Raw genomic sequence first — 14,136 nt, forward strand, 5'->3', positions numbered from 1 at the left:
GAACAGAGAGGCTTTAAAAGACTTTTCCTGAATAATATTTCTAACAGTGTAAAGAACCAAGACCTTGAAGTAAACCTTTTCATTTTTGAAAGTGCATTTACTACTTTAAGATTCTGTCTGGAATCCTCTGTGCATTTATACGCTGCCTCCTACTCCTTGCCCTGTGTACCTGAGTTCTGACACAGTAGAACATGAGAAGCCAGCTTATCCTCCAAAGCTCATTTCTGACTGCTGATAGGGTACAGGTCAGTGCTGGTGTAGACTGCTGAATCTTATTACTTACCTGTGTGCTGTGTACTGAAACTCAAGTGAAATGCAATATTTTGGATAAGTCAATCAACGAATGTTGATTAATCACCCACGGCGAGCTAGACAGAGTGGGATATACAACTTGCAGCAGACAAGGGTCATGCCGTCAGGGACACTAAAATTTAGTTTGCTGGTAATAAGAAAAATTACATACCAACTGTACTATAAACAGTGTTAAAAATTAAGCTGAAAATTAGAAGATGATAGCTATAGGGACTGACAGTTAACAAATATTAGCATTCTGAGTACATGACTACTGTTTGCATAACTAGTAAAAGATAAACCACCCAAATGAAAATGTGCATATATGAACACCTAATTTGGCCTGCAGACTCCTGAGTTGGAGTATTATTGCAATCATTCTGATAACATCGGTTATGTCAGTAGTAGCAAAATAGAGTTACATAATCTGATGTATGACATAAAGTCACACTGAAAGTCAGACTGAACAGAATTTTCTAGGTAAAGCAGGAGAGAAAGTTCTATGGGAAATGGGAAAGAGATATCTAAGACAATTTCAAGATTTTTTTTAAGCTACCGAACATGTAGATCACCGGTCACTCAACTAGAGAGACTCAAAGAAGAATCATTTTTAAAGGAAAAATTAGAAATTCATGTCAAGCTATGTAAAATCTTTGTAGGAATGGCAAGATCATTGTCAAGAAAACAAATCTAAAGCTCATAGTTTGGTATGAGATGGAGATAGACTTTGGAAAGTGTATGGATCATGTAACAGCCACAGGACTTGAAGCGGTTGTAAGACAATGGGCATCAAAAAAAAATGGCATCAAAAGAAAAGAGTCAGTCCCTAAAGCACTCCAACACAGAGAGGACCCAGCAGATGCGGTAGGTAAGGGACAGCATGCAACCAGAAATAGAACCAAGAATGTGTGGACTGGAAGCCAGGCGAGGAAATTAGTTCACAAGGTTAGATGCGGATCGGTGAATATGTCAGTGCTTTGGTTAAAGCAAGGCAAAGGATTCAAAGGAACCATCTTTTGTAGCAAGTAGAGATTTATGATTTTGAAAATGAGGTTTTATAGGAAGGTATGAGAGAATGAGTGTTTGGTAGGGGTTCAGGAGAAAAGAGAGGAGCTACAGTAAGAAATGCAGACAAGAATTTCTGGAAGATTTACTTTTAAAAGGAGGGGGAAAGAAGAATAGCTGGATCAGAGTATGAGTGAATTCAGATTACCTTTCTGTTATGGGAGTTGTTCTTACATGTGAATGTGCTGTTGAAATGGTCTACTGAAAATTATATAACGATGAAGAAAGGAGAGGATAAAATGTCTGGAAAAATATTTTTCAAACAGTAGTTGGAATTTTTTTTTAAAAGAACACAAAAAGCCAAGCATGGTGGTGCATGCCTGTGATTTCAATACTTAGGAGGCTGAGACAGAAGGATTGCAGTTTCAAAGCCAGCGTCACTTATTAATTCTTGTTTTGATTTTATGAGCGTTGAGAGTCTTGTTGAGGAGTTTCTACCTGTGCCTGTATGCTGGAGTGTTTAACTTACTTTGTTCTCCTCAAATAGCTTCATGGTCTCTGTCTAACATCCAGGTCTTTGATTCCGTATCAAGTTGATTCTTGTGATCACCAAAGGAAAGCATCAGAATCTAAAGAAAAAACCTACAGAATGGGAGAAGATTTTTGGCAGCTATCTCCCTGACAGAGGACTAATATCTAGAATATATAAATAACTTAAAAGACTTCTCACTAGAAAAGCGAATAATCCAATCAAGAAATGGGCAACTGAATTGAATAGACACTTCATAAAGAAGAGATACAAATGGCCAATAGATACATGAAGAAAAAAAATACTCGATATCAAGGCCAGCCTCAGAAAGTTGGTAAGAACCTTAAACTAGTGAGACCCTGTTTCAAAATTAAAATAATAATAATAATAATAATAATAATAATAATAATGATGATGATGCTGCTGAAAGTGTAGCTCAAGATAGAATGTTCCTGGATTCAATTTCTAGTGTGAATAAGAAGGAGGAGGACGAAGAGGAGAAAAGGAGGAGGAGACAGATGAGGAAGGAGGAAGAAGAAGGAAAAGGATGAAACAATTTGATGAAGAAGGAGGTGGAGGAGGAAGAGGAGGAAGAAAAAGATGAAGGAGGAGGAGAAGAAGAAGAGGAGGAGGAGGAGGAGGAAGGATGCACTTATGATGATGTTGACATTACGTAGTTCATGATGGACCACAGTTCATATTTGGTTACAAGAGAGAAGCTGGAGTATAGATCTGGCTTGTAGGCATACAGGTGATCTCAGAGATGATGGTTTCTTCTGATTGCTTTTACATTATTACCAAAAGAGAAAGCAATATTTTTGTTCAAGAATGAATTTGATAGCATATTTTTTGAGCAAAACATGAAGCAATTTTTGACAAGTTTACTGGCAATGGCAAGTAGTATCCATATTTGTTTAATGTTTCAAAACCAATAAACGTTTGTGTCTTTGGAGTTATGTGCTTTTAACTCATATTCATTTAGTTGCATGTTATAAAAAACAAAAGAAAGTTATAGTTATCTAGTTTTATATATCTTTGGAAACTACAACAAAATATCATTTAGAATTATCTGGTTTAGATCTATGATGAATAAAATCATAAAGTGTAATTTACTTTATGAATTGACATTTTTTCTGCTTCATCTCATTTGAGATTCATCCAAGTGATTGTTTGCAGACAAAATTTATTCTTCTTTATGTTTTATATTTCATTGTAAAATATACCATCATCAATTAATTCTCTTGCTAATTGATATTTGTTTAGTTTCTAATATTTAACTACTATAAACAGCATGATGAATAATATTCTTTTACAAAACTCATGCTTATACACAAGCAAGATTTTACTCAATACATGGATAGAGGGGAACTCCTGGTATAGAGGGTTTGTACATGCTCAACATTATAACTCTGTACCACAACCCAAAGGTGTACCATTTTGCATTCATACCACACAATAAGATTTCTTAAAGTCAGATATTAGCTGGTAAGTACTATAAATATTTGAAACAGATAAATAATGTATTTCTAGTATAGTTCACCTTGAATAAAAGACTGGAAATTCCTAGGACATAGTTCTTTGGAATTATTATTTAAATTCGTATATTTTATGCCATGGGAATTTGAGAACTTCTAAGTTAATTTGAAAGGTTTTATGCTAAATATGTAGCTTTCTATTTTAGTCTTTTTTCTTTGCCTTTAAAAAGTGGAACAAAGACTCTCAAATCCACACAGCATTTGATGATTTTTTCTTTCACATCCAGCCTTGCTCCCACCTCCCTTCCAATACGTGTTGGTGAGATTAGTAGTGATGAAAATGTGAATCGTACATGGACTGTTTATCTTCCTTATCTGAACCGTGTCCATCCTCAATCCTCCTACTTTGCTATCCTTACCTCCTTCTCCAACCTCCTTCCATGAGTTGACTGTTGTAGCTTCTTATTTATTTGAAGTCTCTTTTTTCCCTCTTTTCTCTCTAGCTTCCACCTCTGAGAATTTCTGAGATTGGCTGATCTTGACTGGCATATTTTCTAATTCCATTCATTTTCCTGAAAGTAACATATTTTTTTTTCTCTTTTATGTCTGAGTAATAGTCTATTGTGTCCACCAACCACATTTTATTGTATGTGGTGCTAGAATTTGCCAAGGACGTTCTTTCTCTGAGCTGTGTACTTAGACCTTTGTATTTTTCGGTTCTTGAGAGTTCTGCTATGTTTCTGAGGGTTGTCCTCAAACCTGAAATCCTCCTATCTCAGCATCAAAGTAGTGGGATCAGAGGTATGCACCAACACACTTATCTATATATACTACGTTTTCTTTATTCATTTACCTTTTGACCTAGATTCTTCCATAATTTGGACCTTGGTATAAAAATGGGTAAGCATGTATCCTTATAAAATTCTGACTTTATATCTTTGTAAAAATACTTAAAATCAGAAAATCATAGCTTTGTTTTTTCAGACACTATTGGATATTGGAGGTGGATGGACAGAAACTAATTAAAAGGACTGCTTCATATAAAGCTTTGTACTATAGTCAAAATAGGCACACATCTAAGGGTGACTTGAGACTCTGCATAAATGGAGCTATCTTAGGTGAATTATCATGTGACTTAAATGTGTTCATTATCAAAACTAATAACTACAAAATTCACATGAGCTTCATGTCTGAAATGTATAGTTTAGTAATGAATACTAAATATAGTGTTAGAGAAATCAAAGGTTCAAGCCTGCCAGCTTTCACATATAATCCTGGGAAAGTCCTATAACTTTTCACACCACCAGTTTCTTCATTAAGTTGATAATCTTTTTTATTGCTCTATAGACTAAGGAAAATAATAAATACGAAATTTTTTCATAAACTCCAAAGCTAGGGGCTGGGGATGGATCTCAGTGGCAAAGCATTTGTCTAGGGTGTGTGTGAAACCCTCAACACCACTCAATAGATACAGCTATAAACTATGCCAATTTTTTTCAACAATATGCATCAGGTATTTTTCCTAAATATCTGGAGACCATGGAATAAACTGGATATCCTAAAACTTTATCAATATCCTGGAAGAGATATTAAAGATGTTAACTTAAAGAAAAATGCTGTTTTTCTGATTCTGTGTGAGTGGAGGTTATCTATGTTTTAAACTCTGAACTCTCTAATAAACATTATATTCTGCCATAAATCAAAGAGGATGTAAACTCCATGATGAAGCTACTGTGCTGCCTAGATTCCAGGACAGATTTGCCCATTTAGGCAGCACCCAAATCTGTCTACATTTCATTGACCTCTTTCCAAATATAAAGTGCTGCATAAATTCTTAATGATAACAAAAGTGATCTGAGGTGCTACTGTCTAATGGCCTTTTGCTTTTAATGTTGATGGAGCAAGTTCAGCTCATAAGTGACTAGTGCCTACACCATGGAAACCTTTATCACAATCAGCACTGATTTGCAGTCTAAATAGAAAGGCCAAGGTCTGACTAAACAGCCTAAAATCCCCTCTTTCTGTGACGATTTCTACTGGCTTTGTATTACAAGAAATTGTTAATACATTGCCTTTGCACAGATTTGTATTTGAGCACGGGATAAGCGCCAGAGATCCAATTTGCATTGAAAAGGCAGTGTTACAACTCTTTCCAAGATAGAAAGAATTATGATTCCTTCTGAAGGCCTAGATTTGAGCTGAAGGACTGTGACTTTTTAAGTTTTGGAGCTTTGGGAAAGTCACTTCAACTTTGAGATGCACTGTTACTTCATTTGAAAAAAATAAAAGAATAATACCTAGTATAGAAATTGGTAATATCTAAAAAAAAATGGATGGGAAACACAGTCATATACTATAGATGAGAGATTAGACGTTCTGTTTGAAGTATTCCTGTTAATTTAGTTCCCACACCAATTTTCCAGTGATTACCTGCAATGGCTTTAAATATTTTGGAAATCTAGTGTTAACTGCATCGATATTCACTCAATATTACTTCATATTTAGAAAGCTGTTTTGATCAACTTGGTTCATACTTGTTGGGGATGAGCTATTAGCAACCAGTAAGTGATAATTTGATTCTCATATATTTTCTACTAATCTGCCCTGGAAGTCTTTTGAAAAGCAGTAAGATCATGTGTTTTACCCACATTTGTTATTGCATTTAGAATGAATTATAAATGTCATATAGGCATAATCTAACACCCTGTTCCTTCTATATTTATACTGTAGGCCATTCTTTTCTCTCTGACTTCATCCACAAAGGCTTTCTTTTACATCCTCCCTTTAGCAGCTCTCCTGCCTTTGAGATTTTGCCAATGCTTGCTCCTCTGGAATATTCCTTTCTTCTATCCATGAGGCCAAGTCCACACGTTAACGTCTAAGACGTCAATTCTGCAGAAAGGCTTTTTCTGACCTTTAGACTCCTCCCAATTTTCATTTAAATTATTCACAAGTTAACTTGCTTGGGTCTGGTTTCCCAACTCAAATGGCAGTTGCTTGAGGGGAGGGTCACATCTGCTAAGATCATCATCTTATCTCATGCCTCTGCCCCCAAAATAAAAATTAAAACTATATGCCAACAAAGAAATTGATATTATCCCTAAGAGTCTGGATGTAAATTAAGATTTTATTTTAAAACCATGATTTCTTTTTATAATTTCATGAATTATTTATCATTTGTTTTAAGTGATTTTGGTAAGCATCTGTTATGAACAATTTAAAAGTGTCTATTTTCAGAGTCTCAATTCAACATAAGAATTAATAGTGTCAGAGGTTCACGAGGCTTGAAGGTCATAAATCTCTTCTGGTGTGGGAGTCCACAGTCCACAACCTAGAATCCTCTCTCTGGTACCTGAGCCATTTGGTTGTGTCACGCACAAATCCATCAGCAAGAGATTCACTACCTAAGTTCTTGCATTTTAAGAGAGTAAAAAATTCAGAGGAAAGAATAAGTAGCCTGGCATTATTTGAACCATTGAGTCTTAAAGCTCTTCAATTTACTAGATTCGAAAACCAATTTATTTGTTTTTATGTTCAGCTATTATAACTCCTCTTTTTAGCAAATACCTCATAGGATATTTAGTGCATGTTTTCAATCTTCTGCTAAAATTAAAAAATACCTTGTTTTAGCCTCACTTTTGAAGATCAGAATGGACTCAACTCAGTCATTTATACAGAAAAAATATTTATTGTTTAAACTATGTAATTACCTGATGGTTTCTTATGCTCTGCGATCGAAATTCTGCTAGTTGGAGGTTCTTTTTTGGAAGTTCCAAGTCTTGGGGATTCTGGCCTATTCTTCATAACTTATGGCCTCAAAGTTTCTATTCTTTCTGTTCCTCTTTCAATCTCTTTCATCACACTCGTTGGTTCTGTGGACACCTGCTCAAGCATTCCCTACAATGTAGCCAGGTATAGCAGGATTTAAATACTGTAGGGTCACAGAACGACTGCCACTCCAGCTAAATTATTATTACTAGTCACCTTTCTAACTCCTCCCCCCCTTGAAATAGCTTTCAGTTCATATTGCAATATTTTTGAAAGATGCTCCAATCATACACATGCAGCCATTCCTTCATCCTATCAGAGCAAATTCTTATACCTCCCAGCAAAGTAAGAATTTTAAGTAAAGTAATTCAGGAGAGAAAGTTAATCTTTGCTCACCAATAAAAAGAAGAGATGTAATGCCACTGAAAGCTCCCCAGTGACTCTAGAGAGGAAAATGCTGCTGTGCAACCCAGATCACATCCGGTGGGAAGAACAGCGCATTTCTGGTCGATATTTGAGTCATGCACCAATTCTCTCATAAGCAAGGACAGTAACTAGAAAGTGCATCGATTAGGATGTAAAAGGGGAAACTTGTTTTGGGAAAGTTCACCTGTGTGACAGAATGTCTTCCTCTATCTTCCTGATGTATTTATTGGAAAAAAATTTATTGCTTTCCAACAACAACAACAAAAATCATCCTGAATAAATTATAAAAAACTCAAGCAAGCATATTTCTCTGATATCTGTGCTGTCACCCCAGATTCAGTACAAAATTTCTTTATAACACCGAGATGGAATGATCTCTCAGCACCGTGTCTGAGTCATCTTTGTGAATCCACATCACAGAGAAGTCGCCAAGTCACACGCGTCAGGTGACAGCATTGCCGTGGATTCGTAGAAACCTCGTGTTGATAGGACTGTTCCTCCAAGGCTTCCTACTTTTACCCAGGGTGATAATGCTTCCTTTTCCAGTCTTGAAGGACCACTAAGATGGCATCTGGAATGTTCTCTGAATTCTGTAGAGCATGAAACTGTGCCAACTGCAACCTCCCTGGGATTTACTCGAAAGGAATACTAGGGTATTTTTGTTGTTGTTGTTGTTGTTGTTATCCCTAAGCTGAATGTTTTTTTTTTTAATAATTAAAGGACATTTGTTTATTTTCATAGGCTAGCTTTACTCTCCCTTATAAATAGCCACGAAGCTATATGAATTTTTTTATATCAGTGATGGACTGAAAAGTGTTTTTTATAGTATAAGTTTACAGGATTTTTTTTTTAATTTGGCCAATAAAAAACATGGAAGGAATGACTTCAACCTTCATGATAATAATCATATAAGAAGAAATTTTCTTTGAGTTAAAATGAAACAGGTAGAAGATGTTGGGACACCGCAGCAATGAATCCGAGAAGCTAATTCTAGTTCAATCTTTTCTACTAATGCCCCTTTGCCCACACAATCTTATTTCTGCCTGATCCACTGTTGTGCAAGGTACTGAGCACAGCTGTGGATCAATGAAGTCATTTACAGATCTACCTCATGGGAAAGATAAATGATGGATTAATCTAAGTTCCCTGGGGCCTTGAGTTTTGGAACATATCCTAAAAGTAACTGAAATCCCTTACTGGGGTTTCCCTTAATTGTTGCTTTCTTGCTTTTTCTTTCCTTCATTTGTTCATTTCATTCATTGTTAGTCTTAATATTCTAATTTTGTTTCCAAGTTAGTCCAGTTTTATAAGAGTAATGAATATTGGCTTCCAGTCCTAGCTGTGGGTGTTTCCAGACACAAACATAAAAGGCACAGACCATTATCACAAAGATGTCAAATGCTAAAATAATCCCACAGTCATTATTTCAAGTTTTCAGAACTAGAGGGTGCACAACTCAATTCTAACATTAATGTCTGCTTATACTGATGCAAAGACCAACAGAGAAAAGAGAAGACCAAAAGGTTGAAAGTTAATGATATTTTTTCCATAGAATCAGACTTTAGGATGGGCATGATTAAGATGTAATTAAAATAAGGAGATATGATCAACCATGAGATGAGTGTCCTTGATTCTTCTCAATTCTGATATAATTTGAGTCATTTTCCTGATCAGAGTGTGACATTGGGTTACTGTTTGACATGTGTTTTCCTATTGAAATCTCAAGATGAGGAAGCATGCCTAAAAAAAGTAATGCTCCGAGGTTGCACAGGCAATACAAATTGCATAAAAACTGGATTACTATGGGAGACAAGAGCCAGGGAAATTCCACTGGAAAAAGGTGCACCGTCTATACCCACTATATCATCTGACACACAGTTTTCTCTTTCACTTTCTGTCCTAATGGCTTTGATAAGAGGACCTAAAAGTTCACTAAAATCACCTTGTTTGTTTCAGTAGAATCAGTATTTCATCTTCAAATGAAATGATCTCTTTTATCTGAGCTTTAGTTGAATACTTCTGATGGATGAAATAGAGTGTCATTCTGTTTAGATCTCAAGTGCCTTTTAGATGATATATTACTTTATGTTTTAATTATTAAAAAAAAACCTGAGTCTACAGAATAAGAACACATTATGCACCAGGGAAGATGTTGGCAGGGATACTGTATCATCCAAAAGGCATAACCAGACTCATTCTTGACCATCTGGGTTAAATTGTGAGAGCAGTGAATATTTTTTAAAAATTCTGAATATAGCCGGGCGTGGTGGCGCACGCTTGTAATCCCCGCGCTTGGGAGGCAGAGACAGGAGGATCGCGCAGGTTCGAAGCCAGCCGCGCGCGCTGGCTTAGGAGACCCTGTTTACAAATAAAAATGTAAAAATAGGTCTGGGAGTGTAGCCCGGAGGTAGAAGGGCTTCCAGGAACCCCAGTACCACCACCAAAAATAAATAAATAAATAAATAAATAAACAATAAAAATAAAAATAAAAATTCTGAATATCAACTAAACTCTTCTAGTGACATTTTTCAATTTGTTATAGCAAAGGTAATTTTTCCAGAAAAAGTCTTTAGGAAAATACCTCATCCTCCCATCAATCTATATCAATAAAGCTCAGTCCCTATGGTATGCTTCCTCATGCCTTTGAAACAATTTAATAAATTAATTATAGGGCTTTCTACTTCATGTTTCATGGAGACTAACTGAGAACATAGAGTTTTCTGAAATTGTACCTCCTCTTGGGTTTTGGTGATCTTCAGTGCTGCATTCATGAAATGAATAGTGTATGATCTTTGGTTCAAAATTACTAGATGTATATTTTTTGGTGTTTGTGTTGCTTTTGCAAATGCTAGTTATTGAAAAGCCAATTGCCTTAGAGATTATTCCTCATTGTTATAAGCAAACAAATTAAAAACTACTTGTAATTATCCACGGAAACCTCAGGAAAGGAGAAATAATATTTTTCCAAGCTGAACTTTTGTATTTGTACAATTCTCCTTGGTGATGAAACAACCTGAGTGAGCTCTTTGAATTGAAGACAAGATCAGAAATTTTGTGAGAGATCACAGGTAGCATGGGGAGAATGTTTGATTTTTCAAAGGTTTGTTGTTGGCAGAAAAAGTAAAGTGGTTTGAAATACATTTACTATTGGGTATGTTTAGCATTTTGTGCATTCTGGTATTTTTTTTAATCAATAAAGAATGTATGAGTCACTTTGTAAAGATTTACTACAAAGTTTAGTGGTAAATGCAAAGTATTTGGAAAATTGAGAACCAAAATCTATTATTATTTATTATTATTATTATTATTGGCATAATTAATACTGAGTATATAAATTAAGTTCAAAACATTGCTCTATGGTTAGGGAAATACATAGATACATAGTAGTAACAATTCTTATCCTATAAAATATAAGAAAATTTTAAGGATGCATTGCTTTTGCACTCAATATTGAACAGAATTATGTTAGATGATATATGTAATTAAAGTTTTTTCACAGATCATTGGCAGAAATTAAAATAATTGGTATAAAAACCTATCTACTTTTCATATTGTACTTATTTTCCTCAGAAAATAAAACACGGAAAAATTTCAAAGATATTTCAGTGATGTCAGAGAATTTCCTAATTCTTAGATATAAAGAATTAAACTCATGTCTATGGCTTTTGAATTTGGAAATAATACTTCCTTCATGCTTAGTTATTTAATTAAGTGAAACATTAATTTTAGACTAAACCTACCCAGGCAAATCGCTTCCTCTATTCGGAGAGGACAAAAGCAACTCTTCCCTTGGATATCTGGTTAACTGAGGAAAAAGTCACCTATACTACTATAATTCTTTACATATTTTCCAAATATTTTATTACTCTTTGGCAGGACTGGCTTTAGGCCAGGGAGAAGGGACATAATGAGACCAAAATGTAACTTGTTTTAGGTGCTATGTTAAAAGGGTGCTGTTCACTTTGTAAGTATAACTTTACATAGTTTAATTTTTTTCTGGTTCAGAATCTCCTTAGGAAGCTGGGAAATAATTATTTTAATTAAAATTTTAGGAATAAAAATATATTAAATGTAGAATATATTGGTAATGTAATAATGGCATATACATCACTTTTTAACCCTAGTATAAAGTCAAAAGTGAAAGTATTAAGTATAGTAATCACAATAAAAATTTGTTAATAAACAAACAAAAAAGTCAATTTTGATATTAAAACAACTTGTGTGGGACAAATAAGAAATGTATAGATTTTCCTTTGATTGAAATTAGTTTAGTATCAACTTCAAATATGCAGTTATTAGAAATCAATGGAACTATCATGGCAACTATGAATATATGAATTAGAAAGTCAAGGGAAATAATTGATATACATTATTGTAGTAAATAAACAAATCAGAAAGGAAATCTTAGAAAGAGGAGGGAAAAACGTCACCACAAAACAGATAGAAACCAATGAACAATAGCACAAAATGAAATTTTCCTATCAAATTATTACTTTAGTGTAAACATATTAACCACTCAGAAGTTATAGAGTGGCTGAATGGTTAAAAAAGTACCATCTTGTGATAAAAATACTTATTTTAGATTTACACACATTATAGGATGACGATAAAAAAGATAATATATGATGTAGGTGGTAACTTCAAAAGATAGCTCTCTTTATATAAAAGAGTCAAAAACTGTCATAAGACACCACTAAACATCTAAAGCAAAATGATGTATCTGGATGGAGAAATAGGCAGAAATACAATAAGGACACTTTAATATTCTACTTTAACAATGAAGAATCTCATTAAGACTGAAAACCAATAAAGAAATAGCACACTTATATTACTATAGGCCAATTTTGCCTAATAAATGTATGCAAAGCTTTTCATCCAAAACTCAGAAGAATACACATTCTTGTAAATTTCACACAGAACATTTCCTAAGATAGGTCATATCTTAGGCCACAAAACAAATCATAACAAATTAAAGAAGATTTAAACCATACCAAGTATCCTTTTTAAAAATAGTTTTATAAAAATAGAAGTCAATAATAGGAGAAAATTTTAAAACAGGCAATATGTTAAGAAAAGCACATGTTGAAAAACCATGAGATCAAAGAAGATAACAAAAGGGAAAATATATAAAGATCTTAGAACAAAATGAAATTCATGAAGTGGAGCCAAAGCAATACCAAAGTGGATGGATATATAGTAACAAAAATAGATATACAATAAATTATATAGACTTTTGCCTCGAGGGACTAGAAAAAGAACAAACTATGCCCAAAATTAGAAGAATAAAGGAAATAATAAAATTGTGGCAGAAATAAATTAGAGAAACAATAAAAAAAACTCAATGAATATAGGTCTTCATTTTTGGAAAAGTTAAACTGAAAACCTTTTGTAGACTAAAAAATAAATAAATAAATAAATAAAAGAGGCCTGAAATACATTCAGATGGAAGAGTAGACATTAAAACAAATATTATATGAGAAAATGGTGAACAAATTTATGCCAGCTCATTGGACAGCCTAAAAGAATTGTGTAAATCCATACATGCAAAGTTCCTATCAAGATTAAATTAAAAAGAAATAGAAAGTATTAATAGACCTAAAATAAGTTAGTAGGTAGAATCAGTAATCAAAACTACTTTTTTCAGAATAATAAGGAAAGAGGGAGAGAGGGAAGAAGGAAGGAAGGAAGGAATGAACAAACGAATGAAGGAAAGAAGGGAAGAAGAAATAAAAACAAGACCAGATCATTTCAAAAAATAAATACTACCAAACATTCAAAAATTATTATTCTTTCTAAAATTATGTTTAAAAGAGTGAAAACATACATTCAGACTTAATGGATGAGGCCAGCATTAACCTGACACCAAAAGCAAACAAATGCACCACAAGTAAAACAACTTGTCTATGAAGGACGATATTGTTCATTAACATAAATCTAAAATATCTTTAACAAAATAGTACACTGAATACAGAATACATTAGTAAGATAATATTTCGTGGCCAGGTGAGTCTTATCTCTGTGATAAAAGATAAGTCAACACATGGAAAATGATAAATGTAATAGGTCTCATTGATAGAATGACAAGTCTGAAAAATGTTTACATCAACATAAGTAGAAAATGTGTTTGCCAAAATTCAATAGCTCTTCAGGATAAAACTCTCAAGAAATCATATAGAAAGGAATTTACTTTAGCACAATAAAAACAAATGTGAAAAGCCCACGGATAACAGAATGTTTAGTGAAGAGTTGAAAACTTTTCCTCTCCAAGGTAAAGAAAAGGGAAGGATGTCCACTCTTCTTATTTGTACCTACCAGAAGGAAGAGAGTTAAAATAAACCCAAATTAGAAAGAAGTAAAAATGCTTCTGTATTCAGCCAGGCATGGTGGCACATGCTTGTAATCCCCATTCTTGGGAGGTAGAGACAGGAGTATCACACAGGTTCGAGGCCAGCCTCGCTGGCTTAAGAACCATGTTTCCAAATAAAATATAAAATAGGCCTGAGAGTGTAGCCCGGAGGTAGAAGGGTTCCATCCCCAGTATCACAAAAATAAATAAATGAATAAATAAATAAATAAATAATAATAAATAAATAAATCAGGCATGGTGTTGTATACCTGTATTATCAGTATTTGGGAGGCCCA

The sequence above is a fragment of the Muscardinus avellanarius genome (genome assembly GCF_963383645.1).
Source record: "Muscardinus avellanarius genome assembly, chromosome: 11".
Classification (NCBI taxonomy): domain Eukaryota; kingdom Metazoa; phylum Chordata; class Mammalia; order Rodentia; family Gliridae; genus Muscardinus; species Muscardinus avellanarius.